At 51.1% G+C, this 15,724-nt stretch overlaps 1 pseudogene; it reads left to right on the forward strand.

The window, feature by feature from the left end:
- Positions 1 to 151, forward strand: LOC135270886 (U4 spliceosomal RNA; annotated as a pseudogene).
- Positions 152 to 15,724: the final 15,573 nt, after the last annotated feature.

A 15,724-nucleotide genomic window follows, 5' to 3' on the forward strand; every position in this document is an offset into this window, starting at 1 on the left:
AGCTTTGTGCAGCGGCAATATCGTAGACAAAGAGGTTTATCTGAGGCACAATTATTGCTATTTGAAACAATTGAGTAAAGTGTACTGCTATAATCTAAATTTTGATTTCTCTCTACCTGATTTTTCCAAATTTGGAAACTATTTGCGAGTATTCTTAACTTATGGCAATATATTTATTTGCATAAGTGCAATAAGAATCTGTTTTCTTTAGTAACAGGACACAATTGGAGACACTGGTTATTCTATCAAGGCTTTGACTAGAATGGCATGCTTTCAGATACAAACAGACTCCTTTAAGGAATCAAAGTTGACTTATAGAGCCAATAAAAGCCCCTGGGTAAAACTGGGCTCATACCTGTCTACACAGTGCCTGTACAGGGTTCCTGACCTATGGTAAGTAAAGAATGTCACTTTCTGACAGGCTCAGGAGCCCCAGATTATCTTGGGACCTCAAGAGGAGACAAATTTACCCAAACTCACATTGGTATCAGTATTTGATAGCACAAACCCAGGGCTGGGCTCAAGGCTTTTAAAAAGTCTTATCTGAGATTCCTTATAAAACAAAGTTCCATGAAAGCCAATTATAAAAAGAGCCTATGTGATAAATAGTTATACTTGCTGCACTTTATACAAATAATCAGGCCAAGCATAAGACTAAAGCTTATTTTTGCAGACAAATCAGTCCTACCATGATTTGTCTTTTGTGCAAATGGGGACTGGAGAGACAGAAATTATGTTTCAAGATAAAGTATAATATACTTGTTAATAGATTCTAGTCTTTCCTAATGTTTTTCAATTTTTGTTATTTGCTACAGTTTGGACTGAATTCTAAACTTTTTCCTGGCTACAAGTCTCCAAAATGTTTTCTTTTTTTTTTTTTTCCTTCTTTCTCTTCCTTTTTTCCCTATTTTCTCTGATTTGAAATCACTAAAACTTAAGCTGTGCTTTCTTAAAGCCCTGTGAACTGAAGCTAGACAACTTAAACTTCAGAGGAAAATAACAGCGACCTGTTTACATATATAATCCACTTTCATACCTGCCTACCAATGTATGGACTTCAAAGTAATATGGCCTGTATCAGTTTTCCAGAACTGTTCTTTTTGTTGTTGTTGTTCATTTGTTGTTGTTTTTCTCCTTCCTCCCCATATTGTCTATTTGTGGGACATGAGCCTTCACAGCCTGCTAAAAACGATCTTTCCTAATAACGTAGGACCAGAGTCTCCTTTTCTTTTTTTTTTCTTTTCTTTTCTTTTTTTTTTTTTTTTTGAGACGGAATTTCGCTCTTGTTATCCAGGCTGGAGTGCAATGGCACGATCTCGGCTCACCGCAACCTCCACCTCCTGGGTTCAAGCAATTCTCCTGCCTCAGCCTCCCGAGTAGCTGGGACTATAGGCGTGCGCCACCATGCCCAGCTAATTTTGTTGTGTTTTTAGTAGAGACGGGGTTTCACCTTGTTGACCAGGATGGTCTCGATCTCTTGACCTCATGATCCACCTGCCTCGGCCCCCCAAAGTGCTGGGATTATAGGCGTGAGCTACCGCACCCAGACCGGAGTCTCATTTTCTTCTTCTTTTTTTTTTTATTGATCTGGAGTCTCGCTCTTGTCACCCAGGCCGGAGTGCAGTGGCGCAATCTCAGCTCACTGCAGCCTCTGCTTCCTGGGTTCCAGCAATTCTCCTGCTTCAGCCTCCCAGGTAGCTGGGATTATAGGCACGCACCACCATGCCTGGCTAATTTCTGTATTTTTACTAGAGACAGGGTTTCACCACGTTGGCCAGGCTGGTCTCAAACTCCTGACCTCAGGTGATCTGCCTGCTTCGGCCTCCCAAAGTGCTGGGATTACAGGCGGGAGCCACCATGCCCAGCCCAGAGTCTCATTTTCTTCTAAAATGCTTTCTCTGAAAGATTTTAAAAATAAAAGGAAGGAAATGTGAAAGGAAAATAAACCTTGGGACCCCAAAATGACTACACCAAGGAAAAAGTCAAGCTAGGAACTGTGGCAGGAAAACCTGCCTCCCATTTTATTCCTAAATAAGACAGCTACAAAGATAAAAAGCCACATGCCTTCCTCACAGTGCCCACAAGGAAATTCCTTGGGACATGGCACAGATAGAACTCAAAGTCATGCCTGAGACTCACATGAGACAAATGCAGATCTAATTGCTTCCTCTGCACTATTTCACTAAGCCAGACTAAGGCATAAGTGACTATTTCCTCTACCCTTCTTTCATATAGATAAATTGTGGGCCGAGCATGGTGGATCATGCCTGTAATCCCAGCACTTTAGAAGGCCAAGGCGGACAAATCACCTGAGGTTGGGAGTTGGAGACCAGCCTGACCAACATGGAGAAACCCCGTCTTTACTAAAAATACAAAATTAGCCAGGTGTGGTGGCGCATGCCTGTAATCCCAGCTACTCAGGTGGCTGAGGGAGAAGAATCGCTTGAACCTGGGAGGTGGAAGTTGTGGTGAGCCAAGATAGCGCCACTGCACTCCTGCCTGGGCGACAGGAGTGAAACTCCGTCAAATAAATAAATAAATAGTGTATTTAGTGAAAGGCTAATCGGAAACTCAAAGGAATGCACTCATTTGTCTCTGATCTACCTAGGACCTGGAAGCCTCCTCCCAGCTTTGAGTTGTCTCACCTTTCTGGACCAAATCAATGTACGTTTTACACATATTGATTGATATCTCATGTCTCCCTAAAATGTATAAAACCAAGCTGTGCCCCAACCACCTTGGGCTCTTGTCCTCAGGACCTCCTGAGACTGGGTCACAGGCGTGTCCTTAACCTTGGCAAAATAAACATTCTTTCGTTTTCTTTTTTGAGTGCAATGGCACAATCTCAGCTCACTGCAACCTCCATCTCCCGGGTTCAAACTATTCTCCTGCCTCAGCCTCCTGAGTAGCTGGGATTACAGGCACCCACCACCACACCCGGGTAATTTTTGTATTTTTAGTAGAGACGGAGTTTCACCATGTTAGCCAGGCTAGTCTCGAACTCTTGACCTCAAATGATCCTCCCGCCTCAGCCTGCCAAAGTACTGGGATTACAGGCATGAGCCACTGCACCAAGTGAGCCAAAATAAACTTTCTAAATTGACTGAGACCTGTCTCAGATATTTTGGGTTCACAATTATAAGCCTAAAACATTTTGCACACAAACTGGTCTTAGTATAATTTCTCTTTAACAGAAAAGAAGAGCTAGAGAGAGAGAGAAATTGTTTCCAAGGAAAAGTCTAACACTTTTCTTAAGTGCAGATTGAATCATGAATTATTTCTTGACTACAATAACTCTCTAGACGGTACAAAATTATAATGTTTTTTCTAGCTTTAATCGGTGTCCTAATGGGATACAGAGTTGAACTCTGACCTCAAGTGATCCACCAGCTTTGGCCTCCCAAAGTGCTGAGATTATAGGTGTGAGCCACCACGCCTGGCTTGTCTCATATTTCATCTTAAACAATAAGTAAGTTTAGCATCTATTCCACAGTACAGCTGCCTCTTTTTTTTTTAAGAGAAAGGGTCTCACTGTGTTGCCCAGGCAGGAGTTCTGTGGCTATTCACAGGTGTGAACATAGTACACTACAGCCTCAAATTCCTGGGCTCAAGTGATCCTCTGGCTTCAGCCTCCCAAGTATCTGGGACTACAGGTATATGCCATCGCACCAGACGTAACAGCCTCTTTTTAATATCAAGTTAATATTTTAATTATGGACTAGTTAACTCCAAGTTAGGCTGATACTCAGGAACATGCCCCATTTATGATTTGTGGTTTCATTTCCTCCTCTCCATGAGTTTGAGAAGGAGGGTCACAGAAGCGTCACTCAGCTGGTCATTAAATGGGGCAAGCCAGTCAGGGCGAGGTCCATAGGGGGCTTCAAGCACAGGGTTTCCAGAATCCAGGGAAGAGCTGGTATAAATGCCCATTGCCAGGCCTGTCAGAGTCTGATTTGGTGGGTCTGGGTGGGGCCAGGAGCCTGTATTTGTAACATGCCCCTTCAATGATTCTGATGTGGTAGTCCTGGTACCTCACTATGAAAAAACAGGCCTGCCTTGCCCTCAAGGAGCAAGGGTACTGTCACCTGGCTATGATACCCTGGCCAGGGACATAAGACTAGACAAGTCCCAGCTCTGATCCCAGCTTGCTGAGGCCCTTCTAGTCTTAACGGATGGATGTGGTTAGGGGTTTCCCTGGAGGAAGCGGCTGGAGGCCTTTGTTTCCAAGGCCTCCCCTTCCCCATCATGGCACACTGGCCTCCTCACTGCCCTCCCACAAGCCAAGCTCAGGCCCTCCTCAGGGTCTTTGCACAGCTGTTCCCCCTGTTTGCCCTGTTTGTCCGCTAGGTCATCATTCTGCTGGCTAATGGTGATTCGGGCCTCAGCCTGAGCATCACCTAAGAGCCGTGTCCTCTGATACCACCCCAGCACCCTCTCATGCCTCTGTCTTCCTCACTCCTGACATGTCGTGAGTTTATTATTCATTCCCCCCCGCCGCCACCTCGTGACTATGAGCTCCCTGAAGGCAAGGACCACACCCTGCTGGTCATGGGTAAATGCGGAACACTTGGCCCTGGACCGGCACAAAGAAGGGTCACCCAGATTTGTCTGACTAATCAATCCCCAGAATCAGTGAGCCTGAGAGCACCAGGGAATCCCTCCCACCGTCTCCAGTTATGCTTCCACTCAGGGACTTTCTGTAGGGTGGAGAACGGCGGATTCAATTCCACAGGCGTTTGGGGAATGCCAGCTGTGCTGGGGCCTGTGCTGGGGTCACCAGGCTCCACTGGAGTGGCAGGTGTATACCAGCCCCTGAGCCTGCCTCAGCAGGAGAAGCAGGTGACTAGCACCAGAATCCTTGCTCCAAGGAAGCCAGAGAGGAAAAAGGCCACCAAGCAGGTTGAGCCAGGGAGTGTCCTCACGGGGGTTCAAGCTCAGCACCAGGGGTGCCCCTTGGGTGGCAAGATCAGGGGTTTCTGAGAAGAGGAGGAGAAAGCATTTGGTGTGTTGAGGGGGTGTTGAAAGAAAGACAAGCAGGTATTCCACAGTGACATGGGTGCCCGGAACATGGAGGGACAAGGTGTGGGACAGAAAAGACCTGTCTGCTATAGACACTTCTGCAGCCTCCTGCCCATCAGCTCCCTTGCCTCTCAGGGACTGTCCTGCCCCCCACAACCCAGCTCAGCTGCAAGGAGCCAAGGGGCTCATTCAGGTGACAAAGGCCTCCCTCTGATGAGTCATCCTTGGGTCCCAGGTAGGCTCAACCCCCACAAGTCAGTCACACAGTCAGTGCCAGAGCAGCCACCCTGTGCAGTGGCCAGACTGAGCCCCAGAGAGAAGGGGCCTTGTCTTCGGGTCCTGGAAGAGACAAAATGGGCTCCAACAGATGTGGGGTGATTGAACTTGTCAGCCTCCCTGGGGCTCACTGTGTGCTTCCTCACGCAAAGTCCCTCTGTGGTTCCCCGTGCCCTTGGCATGAGGTCAGACTCCCCGTTGTCCGCCTGCCCCACCACCTCTTCAGCCTCGCCTTGCACCCCACCCCACCAGGATCACCCCAGGGGTGAGCCCTTTCCAGCCCATTGCCTGCTCTAAGCTGTTCGCTCTACCTGGGAGACTCCTGTGTCTCGGCTCTTTAGGGAAAATCCTGCCTCCAACATTGGTTCAGATATCCCAACCTCCCATGTGCTGCCTCTCCTCTGCTCTGGACCCCTGTCCCCCGCCCCACTCCAGCCTGAGGGAGGCTCTGGCTGCTCAGCCTCCCTCAGGCTGGCTCCTCCTCCACTATGGCCACAGGAGCCAGATCTTAATCTAGCTAAAGATTCCTGTGCCCCTGGAGGGAGGGGCCTGTCTGTTCCCTCTGCTGCCCTCTTGATCGTACGGGATGGATAAAGGTGTGTGCAGCATGTCTGCATGCATGGCTGAGAGGGTGCGTGTCTGCGTATTTGAGTGTCTGTGTGCGTGCACAGGTGTGCAGGTGTGGGTACAGCTGGGTCTGTGTGTCCATGGCTGCACCTCTGTGTGCACGTGTGTGTGTGTGTTCGGCTGTGTCTGTGTGTGCATCTGTGTGTGCATGGCTAAGTCTCTGAGTGCTCTGTGTGGTTCATGTTGTGTGTGCTGATGTGAGACTCTGCACATGCTCCTGTGACTGTGTATATTGGTTTGGGTTCCTCTAGAAGCCAACCCTAGAAAGGATTTCAGAATAATTACACACCAGGCATGGTGACTCACGCCTGTATCTTAGCACTTTGGGAGGCTGAGGCGGGCGGATCACCAGAGGAGTTCGAGACCAGCCTGGCCAACATGGCGAAACCCAGTCTCTATCAAAAAATACAAAAATTAGCTGGGCATGGTGGTGAGTGCCTGTAATCCCAGCTACTTGTGGGGCTAAGCAGGAGAATCGCTTGAACACAGGAGGCGGAGGTTGCACCGAGATCGTGCCATTGCACTCCAGCCTGGGTGACAAGAGCTAAATCCCGTCTCAAAAAAAAAAAAGAATTACAATTCATTGATCTGGGAAGTGATTCTAGGAAACACCTGGATGGGCGTTATGAAGCAAGTTACCTCTGTGGGAGAGCAGGGCCCAGTCCTGCTGGAGAGCTGAGCAGTGGGGCAGGCTGCCGAACATGCCCAGGGTCACCCCAGCTGAGGCATGAGGGAGTTGAGGGGCTTCTCCACCCACTCTCGGCAGCTGTGGTTGAAGCCTGGCATTTCCTGTCTGCCCCACACACAGGCCTCAAGGCCCCTGGGCAAAGAAAGCCCTCAGGCACAGGGTCTCCAGTACTGGCAGCTGGAAGTCAGGCTGTCACCCAGATTTGTCTGACAAATCAATGGTGACACATTTTTTTTGTCTGACAAAAAAAATGGTGACTGGGAGGGGCCCGGATAGCAAGTCAACACAAGCGGCTCCACTGTGTGTCCACGTTCATGTGTATGTGCTGTGCCCTGTCATGCCACCTGGACACAGGGACTCTCCAGTGACCTCTCCTTGCACAAGCCTCTGCTGGTTTGGGAAAGATCGGCACAACATCAGCAAAGCTCTAGCCTTGCCTTTCTTCCCTCCCGGAACCAAGCTGGCTCAGGATCTGCAGAATCGTGCCAGGCCTGTGCCAGCAAATGGATCTGCACCCACTTTAAACAGTGCCAGAGCAGCCTAACCCCTTGGGCTAGAAGTAGAGGCCAAGAGTCAAAGTGTGGTGGGGGCTGAGGCAGCAGGATCGCTTGAGCCCAGGAGTTCAAGGTTACAGTTATGATTGCATCACTGCATTCCAGCCTGGGTGAGAGAGCGAGACCCTGTCTCAAAAAAAAAAAAAAAGAGTGGTGGGGGCAGGGATAGGGAGATGAGGAAGGCCCTACAGTCGAGAAGGCACCAGGACCAGAACCCAGGCCTCCTTTATCTGAAGCTTGCTGCCCACAGGAGCCTGGACAGTGGCCAGGGAAGTCTCGAATGCCACAGAGGTGAGCTTGGCCTCTGCCCTGCAGGCAGTGGGAAGTGCTAGAAGCTGGACATTCCTGTGAGGAGCACAGTCAATGCTGTGAGCAGGGCTGGACCTCAAGCTGTGGGAGGGAAACTAGAAGCTGGAACACCTAGAGGAGGCTTTTAAGAGGAACAGAGCAGCTGGGCATGGTGGCTCACACCTGTAATCCCAGTACTTTGGGAGTCCAAGACAGGCAGATCACTTAAGGTCAGGAGTTCAAGACCAGGCTGATCGACATGGTGAAACCCCATCTCTACTAAAAATACAAAAATTAGCCGGGCGTGGTAGTATGCACCTGTAGTCCCAGCTACTCAGGAGGCTGAGGCAGAATAATTTGAACCTGGGAGATGGAGGTTCCAGTGAGCTGAGATTGAGCCACTGCACTCCAGCCTGGGCAACAGAGTGTGATTCTGTCTTTAAAAAAAGGAGCAGAGCTGGGCAGATTGCGCAAAGCCCTATGCGTGACAGTGACTAGCCCAGGGCTGAAAGGGGTGTGCCTGGGGTGACACTGGCAGGGGGTTAGTACTCCCCTTCAGGGAGGGGTAGTGGCCAGTTACCACTATCTCAGCAAGGTTTAGAAATTCAGGAGCTGTGGGACAGGGCCAATGACAAGGGGCCAAATAATGTGGCAAGGGGGAGCTGCCAAGTCTCACTGGAAGGGTCTAATGGTTATTGGGCCAGGGGGAGTAGAAGGGGCTACGGAGGAAGAGTGAGAATAAATTGGGGAGGGTGTCAAGGGCAGCATGGACCATGTGGAGGAGCTGGGGTGAGACTGGAGGAGCTTGAACACCCTCGACAAAGAGGGAGCGTGGAGGCCCCTAGGCCTGGAGACCTGAGGAGCAGCAGGTGGAAGGGGCCTGGCCCTAGGGAGATGGTGGCAGTACAGAGATGCAGCAGGAGCACTGGGCAGTGCCAGGCTGTGAGGCACCAGAATTCCCAAATGCACAGTTGGGAGCAGTATCAAGGATTGAGGCAGGTGTGGGGTCTAGGGGGACAGAGAGAGGCACCCCTGATGCCTACTGGGGCAGAGCAGGAGGGAGTTGGGGCTGGAGCTTGGGGAAGCCAGGACCCTGGGGAGTCTTTAGGAGCTAGCAGGGAAGGAATGCGGTCTCCCTTGAGGCTTACAGGGGTGGGGTGCTGTAGAGGGTAGGGGATGGAGTCAAGAGAGAAGGTGACAGGTCAAGGGGGTCTGTAGGGCAGAGCTGGGCTCACGGGCTTAGAGTTGCGCAGATTGACTCTAATCCCAGGTGCAACGTTTGCCTGCTGTGTAACCCTAGGCAAGATCTTGAACTCTGAGCAGCAGCTGCCTCATGTGAATGAAGATTGTAACTGAAGCCAGGTGTATTATTTACCGAGAACTGGGTGGCTCAAAACAACAAAAATGGATTCTCTTAAAATTCTGGAGACCGAAACTCAGAAATCAGGTGTTGGCAGGCGCATCCTCCTTCCAAAGGCCCTGGTGGGGGGCCCTTCCTTGACTCTTCCAGCTTCTGGTAGCCCTAGGAGCCCCTGGGATTGTGGCAGCATCACTCCAATCTCTGCCTCCTTCTTCACATGGCTGGCTTTTTTTTTTTTTTTTTTTTTTTGAGACAGTGTCTCACTCTGTCACCCAGACTGGAGTGCAGTAGTGTGATCTCGGCTCACTGCAACCTCCACCTTCTGGGCTCAAGCGATTCTGCCACCTCAGCCTCCCAAGTGGCTGGGATTACAGGTATGCACCACCACACCCAGATAATTTTTGTATTTTTTGGTAGAGAAAGGGTTTCACTTTGTTGACCAGGCTGGTCTTGAACTACTGACCTCAAGTGATCTGCCTGCCTTGGCCTCGCAAAGTGCTGGGATTACAGGTGTGAACCACGATCGCTGGCTTGAACTCTGGTTTGTTTGTTGTTGGGTTTTTTTTTTTTTTTTTTGAGACAGTCTCACTCTGTCGCCCAGGCTAAAGTGCAGTGGCTCAATCTTGGCTCACTGCAACCTCCGCCTCCCAGGTTCAAGCAATTCTCCTGCCTCAGTCTCACAAGTAGCTGGGACTACAGGTGCCCACCACCATGCCTGGCTAATTTTTGTATTTTTAGTAGAGACAGGGTTTCACTATGTTGGCCAGGCTGGTCTTGAACTCCTCACCTCAAGTGATCCACCTACCTCGGTCTCCCAAAGTGCTGGGATTACAGGCATGAGCCACTGCTCCCAGCCTGAACTCTTTTTAACTTAGTAACATCTGCAAAGTACCTATTTTCAAATAAGGTCATTCACAGGTACTGGGTGTTAGGATTTGAATATATCTTTATAACAACCCTAGGCCATAGAGTTGCTGTGAAGATTTAACCACAGGCCTAGAACATAGTAAACTCCCAAAAAATGATAGCTTTAAAAAGAAGGGCAGGCTAGGGGAGGCTGAGGGAGCTCAGACTGGCAGGCTTTCCCTGCATGTGTCCACATCCTCACACACACACAGGAGGCAAAGCGCCACCCAGGGAATCCACACAGGAGGGCCAGGACAGGGGACTCAGGAGCCTCAGCCTGCACTCACCTGCTCAGCAGAGCCAAGCTCAGGGCATCAGCTTCCTGGGCAGAGGGCTGCCAAAGTCAAAGCTTTGCTCGTCAGAAAATTCCTTGAGAATATTGAGCAAGGCCACCACCGACATCATGTGCAAATGCACAGATGATGAATCTGTGCCCCCACACGCAAGGCTACTCAGACCCACAGCCTTGGCTCGATGGGGTGGCAGAGTCTGTGTTTTACCAGCACACCCACCCACAGGACAGAGGGGTCAGGACATAGAATCAGACAGGCCGCGGGGACCCCAGTGAAGATTATAGGCAGCCATTCCCCACTCAACAGAAGAGTAGGTCAGAGCGGGGTCTGCCATTCCCCCATCCCCTCTCCATAACACCTATGCATCTGGCAGTCAGACAGGCCTAAGGTAAACCATTTTCCCCCAGCTACCCACCGGGGTCACCCCCAAGCCAGGCCAGGGCCAATGGAGGTTGGGGTGGAAAAGACAGGCTTGGCCCGAGTTCCTGCCCAACTCAGAACCTTCTGGTTTCTGCCACAGGACACCTTGCGAGCTTATCAGGGTCACTGTGGGCAGCTAGGTGAGCTAAGTTCATCTGTACTGCTGTGACCTCTGTGCAGATGCATCAGGAACACAGAGTGCTCCAGGGTTAGGACAAGGGCAGTGCTGAAAAGGTTCATGGAACCAGTGATAGAGCACACAGCTGCCCACAGGGTCACTCCCCAGTGCCCCAGCCTGGACACCCGTGCTCCGTCTCACCCTTCCCAAGGTGCTAGATGTACATGGGACCAGAAAGCCCCCCTCTGGTGCTCCTATGTGAGAGCCCAGCTGCTTAGGTGTTTGTGACTCTGGGCATGTGTGGGCCTGAGATTATGTGTATATTTGGGAGCTATTCAGGGTGTGCACCTATGAACGTGACCAGTGGCTGCCCTGCCAGGGCAGGCAAGGGTACAAGAGTAGGGGTGGAGGAATTGGGGGATGGGAAGATGCTGCCCTACCAACATCTAGGGCAGGAACATTATGGGCAGAAGGGACAGCAAGAGCAAAGGCCTGAGGTGGGGATTTGCAGGGTGGGTTTAAGGGACAGAAAAATGAGTTGTGGGTGAATGTTAATGAGGTCGGTGGGTCTTGTGGACTCCTGTGAGAACTTGGCTACTACTCTGAGTGACGGCAAGCCCTGGGGGGCTTTCAGCAGAGAAGGAACTTCACGCAGTTTAGCTTTTAAAAGGTCACTCTGGCTGCTCTGAGATAGATCAGTGGTTTTCCAAGTGTGGTCCAACAGCAGCAACAGAGAACTTGCAGAAATGCAGATTTTCAGGCACCCTGTTGAATCAGGACCCCAGGGACAGGGCACAGAGATGGCATTATAGGAGTCCTCCAGCGATGGCTTATACCCCTCCAGCAGCCTCGCTCCAGGGCTCCCGGAGGACTCTATCCCCATCAGACCCCAACAGATGCTCTGAGCAGAATGAGTTCTGTGGTCAGCTGCATGTGGGAAATGAGGCTCCTGCACCCACATCCCTAAGTTCTCTCCACACACAGCCTTTTAAAGCCTCTCCAAATCCCACAAAAAAGAAACCAGGTCACCTTTGCTCAGGCCAGGTGAAGTATATAATACTCTTTCTTTCTTTCTTTTTTTTTTTGAGATAGAGTCTCACTCTGTTGCCAGGCGCCAGGCTGGAGTGCAGTGGCCCGATCTCTGCTCACTGCAACCTCTGCCTCCCGTGTTCAAGCAATTCTCCTGCCTCAGCCTCCCGAGTAGCTGGGACTACAGGCACAAGCCACCACACCCAGCTGATTTTTGTATTTTTAGTAGAGATGGGGTTTCACCATGTTGGCCAGGATGGTCTTGATCTCTTGACCTTGTAATCCACCCGCCTCGGCCTCCCAAAGTGCTGGGATAACAGGCGTGAGCCACTGTGCCTGGCTAGAATACTCTTTATCAACTTACTTGACTAGCGAATACTTTTTTTCCCAAGACCACTTCATGAACATAGGCCACACTGAAAAATGCTACTTCAGGTACATTTTGGTTTATTTCTCTGGGCTCCCACACTGCACCTAACACAGAGTGACCACCAAACAACTGCCCTTTGAAAAATGCATGAAGCTCTCCCATGGTGACATTGATGGAACTTGGGTGATTTACAAACCAACTGACCTTTTCCCAAACTCTGGAAGGACTTGGTGTCAGCCCCTCATACACTGACTCCCTGGGCTGCCCTGGGAGCCCAAAGGTCTGGAAGGTTCCAAGCACAAGAAGGGGAAGAGGGAGGGGCCCCCGCCTTGGCCTTCACAGAACAATGACCTCTCTGGTGTCCAGGGTCCCCACCCTACCTGAGCTCAGGGCCAAGTCACAAGGCAGCTTCCCTAGAAGGCTTTTTTTTTTTTGCTAGGAGAACCACCCTCTCAGCCCAGATGATGTGTTGTTTGTAGAAAGCTTAAGTGGGTCCCAGGAGGTCAGTCCAGCCAGCCCCTGCCTCCAGGCTGGGCAGCCACTCCTCTGGTTCTTGCAGACAGCCAGGCATCAGGCCTGCCTCAGGGGCCCCTTTGAGGGCTCAAGAACAACGGAGCTCTCCTTTGTTCCCAAGGAAATCTCACTGGAGGCCCATTCATTAGCAAGAGGCATCTGGCCCATAAAGTTCAAGTGAAGCAGAAGCCAGATGGTCCAGGAAATGGCAGAGGGGCCACAGAACCACAGCTTTCCCCATCAGCGGTGCCAGAAGAGACTTGGAATCACCAGGTCTATGCTTCTATTAACAGGTGGAAAACATGTACAACTATTATTTATCGATGACTTTTTTGAAAAAACAGGTGGAGAATCTGAGGTCCAGAAAGCAGACAGGACTGTAATGGCCACACAGCTTGGCTCTCATGCCCTCAGGTTCTCCCTAGTCCATGCTCTGGTCAGTTTAATGGTTCTCAGGGGTGTACAGAGCCATTGGGACAGACCACAGGATAAGCAGGATGGCCACAGAGGAGGCAGGCAGAGGGAGAGCCAGTCAGGGGCTCATGATGGACCTGACTTCATCAGGAATGAGCGCAGGGGAAGGGATCATGATCCCAGGGAGCCAGGCCACACTTGAGGTAGGGAGGTGGAAGTGAGGGGTGAAGCAGAGCAACCCTGTGGTCCTGCACAGCTCAGCCCATGTGTGTGACCCCGTGTATGATGACATCCCAATCATGGCACACCATGGCTGCACGTGTGCCTCTGTGACAGTGTCACAGCCCCAGGGCACACTGTGACTACACCATGTATCTACCTGTAACAAGGTGCTGCTGTCCTTCTGACCGGAGCAGTTGAGCATGTGGCCATGTCCAAAGGGTGTTTGTGACTCTGGGCACCTGTGGGCCTGGGATTATGCGTGTGTTTGAGAGATATGCAGGGTGCGCACCTAGGAATGTGACCAGCAGGCTGCACTGCGAGACACTAGGTCCTAAGAACTTCCAAACTTGAAATGTCACTTCAGAGTGGCCAGCAGTTTTCTGTCTGCTAAGACCAGGCAGGCTGTGGAAAATGATTTTCTAAATGTGGTTACAGAAATGTAGAGTGAGAGCCCTTCTGCTGCACAGCTCTGGTCATCTTCTGATGTGGTGGCCAGGGAAGAGAGTGGGAGAGGAACCAGGAGGGGGAATGGGGGTCTGTCCTGCAGCCTCCACCCAGCTCAGCTTCAAGGGGCTTCAGCTGACTCCTGAGCACGCAGTCCACAGACCAGCCTGAGATCAGAGGTGGCCTATCCCAGGGTGAGCTTAGAAAGAGCCACTGGGGAGGGCCCATGGGAGCTTGCATATACATGGGTGGCAGTGGAGTGGCAGAGTGTCGGGACATGAGCATTTACACACCTCCCCCAGGAAGGCTCCCGAAGATGCCCGTCTGGCTCAACTGGGTGCCTAGTAAATGGCCTCACTCCATTTCCCCTGGCTCTCTCCAGGCCATCTGCTGACCAGCCATCTGCCCCTAGCTTTCCACACTCGCCTCTCTGCTGACACAACCTGCCCACAAATGGCCCCATCTCTGGGCCCACAAACGGCCCTATCTCTGGGGCCTAAGGACTCACCCACACATACTCACTTGCACATAGTTCACAGATAATCCTCGTCTATTTGCCCACTCTACTCATTCATGTGTTTATTCATATGTTCATTCATTCATTCAACAAATGCTCACCTACTAGGTACCTCTTGTGAGCCACCAGCCCTGCTGAACTTCTCCAACTCCCCAGGTCAGAGAAATGAAGGCACAGTCCCAGTGGACTTCAGTGTGGGCGGCTCAGCAAAGAGGAACCTGGAGGCTGGGTGGGCTGATGGCCGTTAGCTGGGGGAAGCACTGAGGGGTGTCATAACCAGGCCACTGCATCAAGCCGGATGGGTTCTGGAGGTTGGGTAAACACTGTGGCTGCCTTCCCCCAACCCCAGGTTGGGTCTGGCACCGTCACCCTAATGAGCTGGGGTTGAGTCCCAAGGCTTCAGAGCTGTCCTCTAATCCCAAAGCCCACAGAATATGACCTATCCCTTGGGCTGGTTCTCAGGGTCCCTTCAGTTGGGCCTAGATTGCCTTAGCTGCCCCCATGCCCCCCTCCCACCAGCTACACCAGATTTTGCAACTTCCCTGAGGCCTTGGAAGACTATAGCCTTCCAGCTCCTCCACACTGTCCCTTCCCAAGGGTCCTGGAGCCCAGCTTCCCAGACTGCCCACAACCTCCCAACTTCTCTGCCATATCTCCTTGCTCACATTTCAGTCATGATAATAGTAATCATAATTAGATCTATCTAACACCTCCTTGGCACTGGGCATGAATCAGTGATATTTCCAACCCTCTCATATTCTAAAGCATAGTGGCCAGAGCTGGAGGTGGCCAAGAGTGCGGCACTAGATCCCCCAGCCTGGGGCCCTGGTCAGCTTCTGGCCTGCTCCACCTCCAGTCATCGCCCAATTGGCTCCTTCTTCTTCAGAACTCACCCTGAACGTCCCTTCCTCAGAGAGGCCTCTCCAAGCCTCCAAAAGGAGCAGCCTCTGTCCTTGTCACTCAGAACACCACGTGAGCTCTCACCCTAACATGATTGTGTGTCTGGATGGCATGTTCTTCTGGACATCTGTCTCCCCAACTGGAGTGTCCACTCTGCGAGAATAGGGACTACATCTGCCTTGTTCACAGCTGCCATCCCAGAACCTAGTTCAACACCAGGAAAACAGTAGGTACACAGTAAGCATTTGCTGAATCAAAAAAGCCTATTTATCCATTTGGATATCCATTTCACCATATGGCCAGGCCTGGCTCAAACTCCTGACCTCGTCACCCACCTTGGCCTCTCAAAGTGCTGGGATTACAGGTGTGAGCCACTGTACTCGGCTCCCATGTCTCTTAAAAAAAAAAATCTGGATATGAATCTCTTCTAGAAATACAGGAAGAAGGCCTGGACACACCAGGCTCTGTTTCTAGGGATAACAATGGCCAGAGCCGAAATGTGTCTGTCCTTCAGCCCAGGGGTCCAGGGTACCCACTGTCCTCACCTATCTGGACCCCACAGGCCTCTGCACTGCAGATTCCAGGTTTATGCTGCAAAGCTAAGGCTTATTAGGTCTGCAGAGTGAGGAGCAGGGCTAAGAAGGCTTCCCCAAGGTAAGGGGTTGTTACTTAGCTCTCTTGCTGATTTCACTCTCAACTGCAAAGGCCCCATCAAGGCCATGACAATTCTAAGGCAGGTGAACGTTGGTGTTGGCATCGCAAGCCT

Source organism: Aotus nancymaae, unplaced genomic scaffold, assembly GCF_030222135.1.
Source record: "Aotus nancymaae isolate 86718 unplaced genomic scaffold, 86718_ANA_hifiasm-v0.15.2.pri h1tg000067l, whole genome shotgun sequence".
Taxonomy (NCBI): Eukaryota; Metazoa; Chordata; class Mammalia; order Primates; family Aotidae; genus Aotus; species Aotus nancymaae.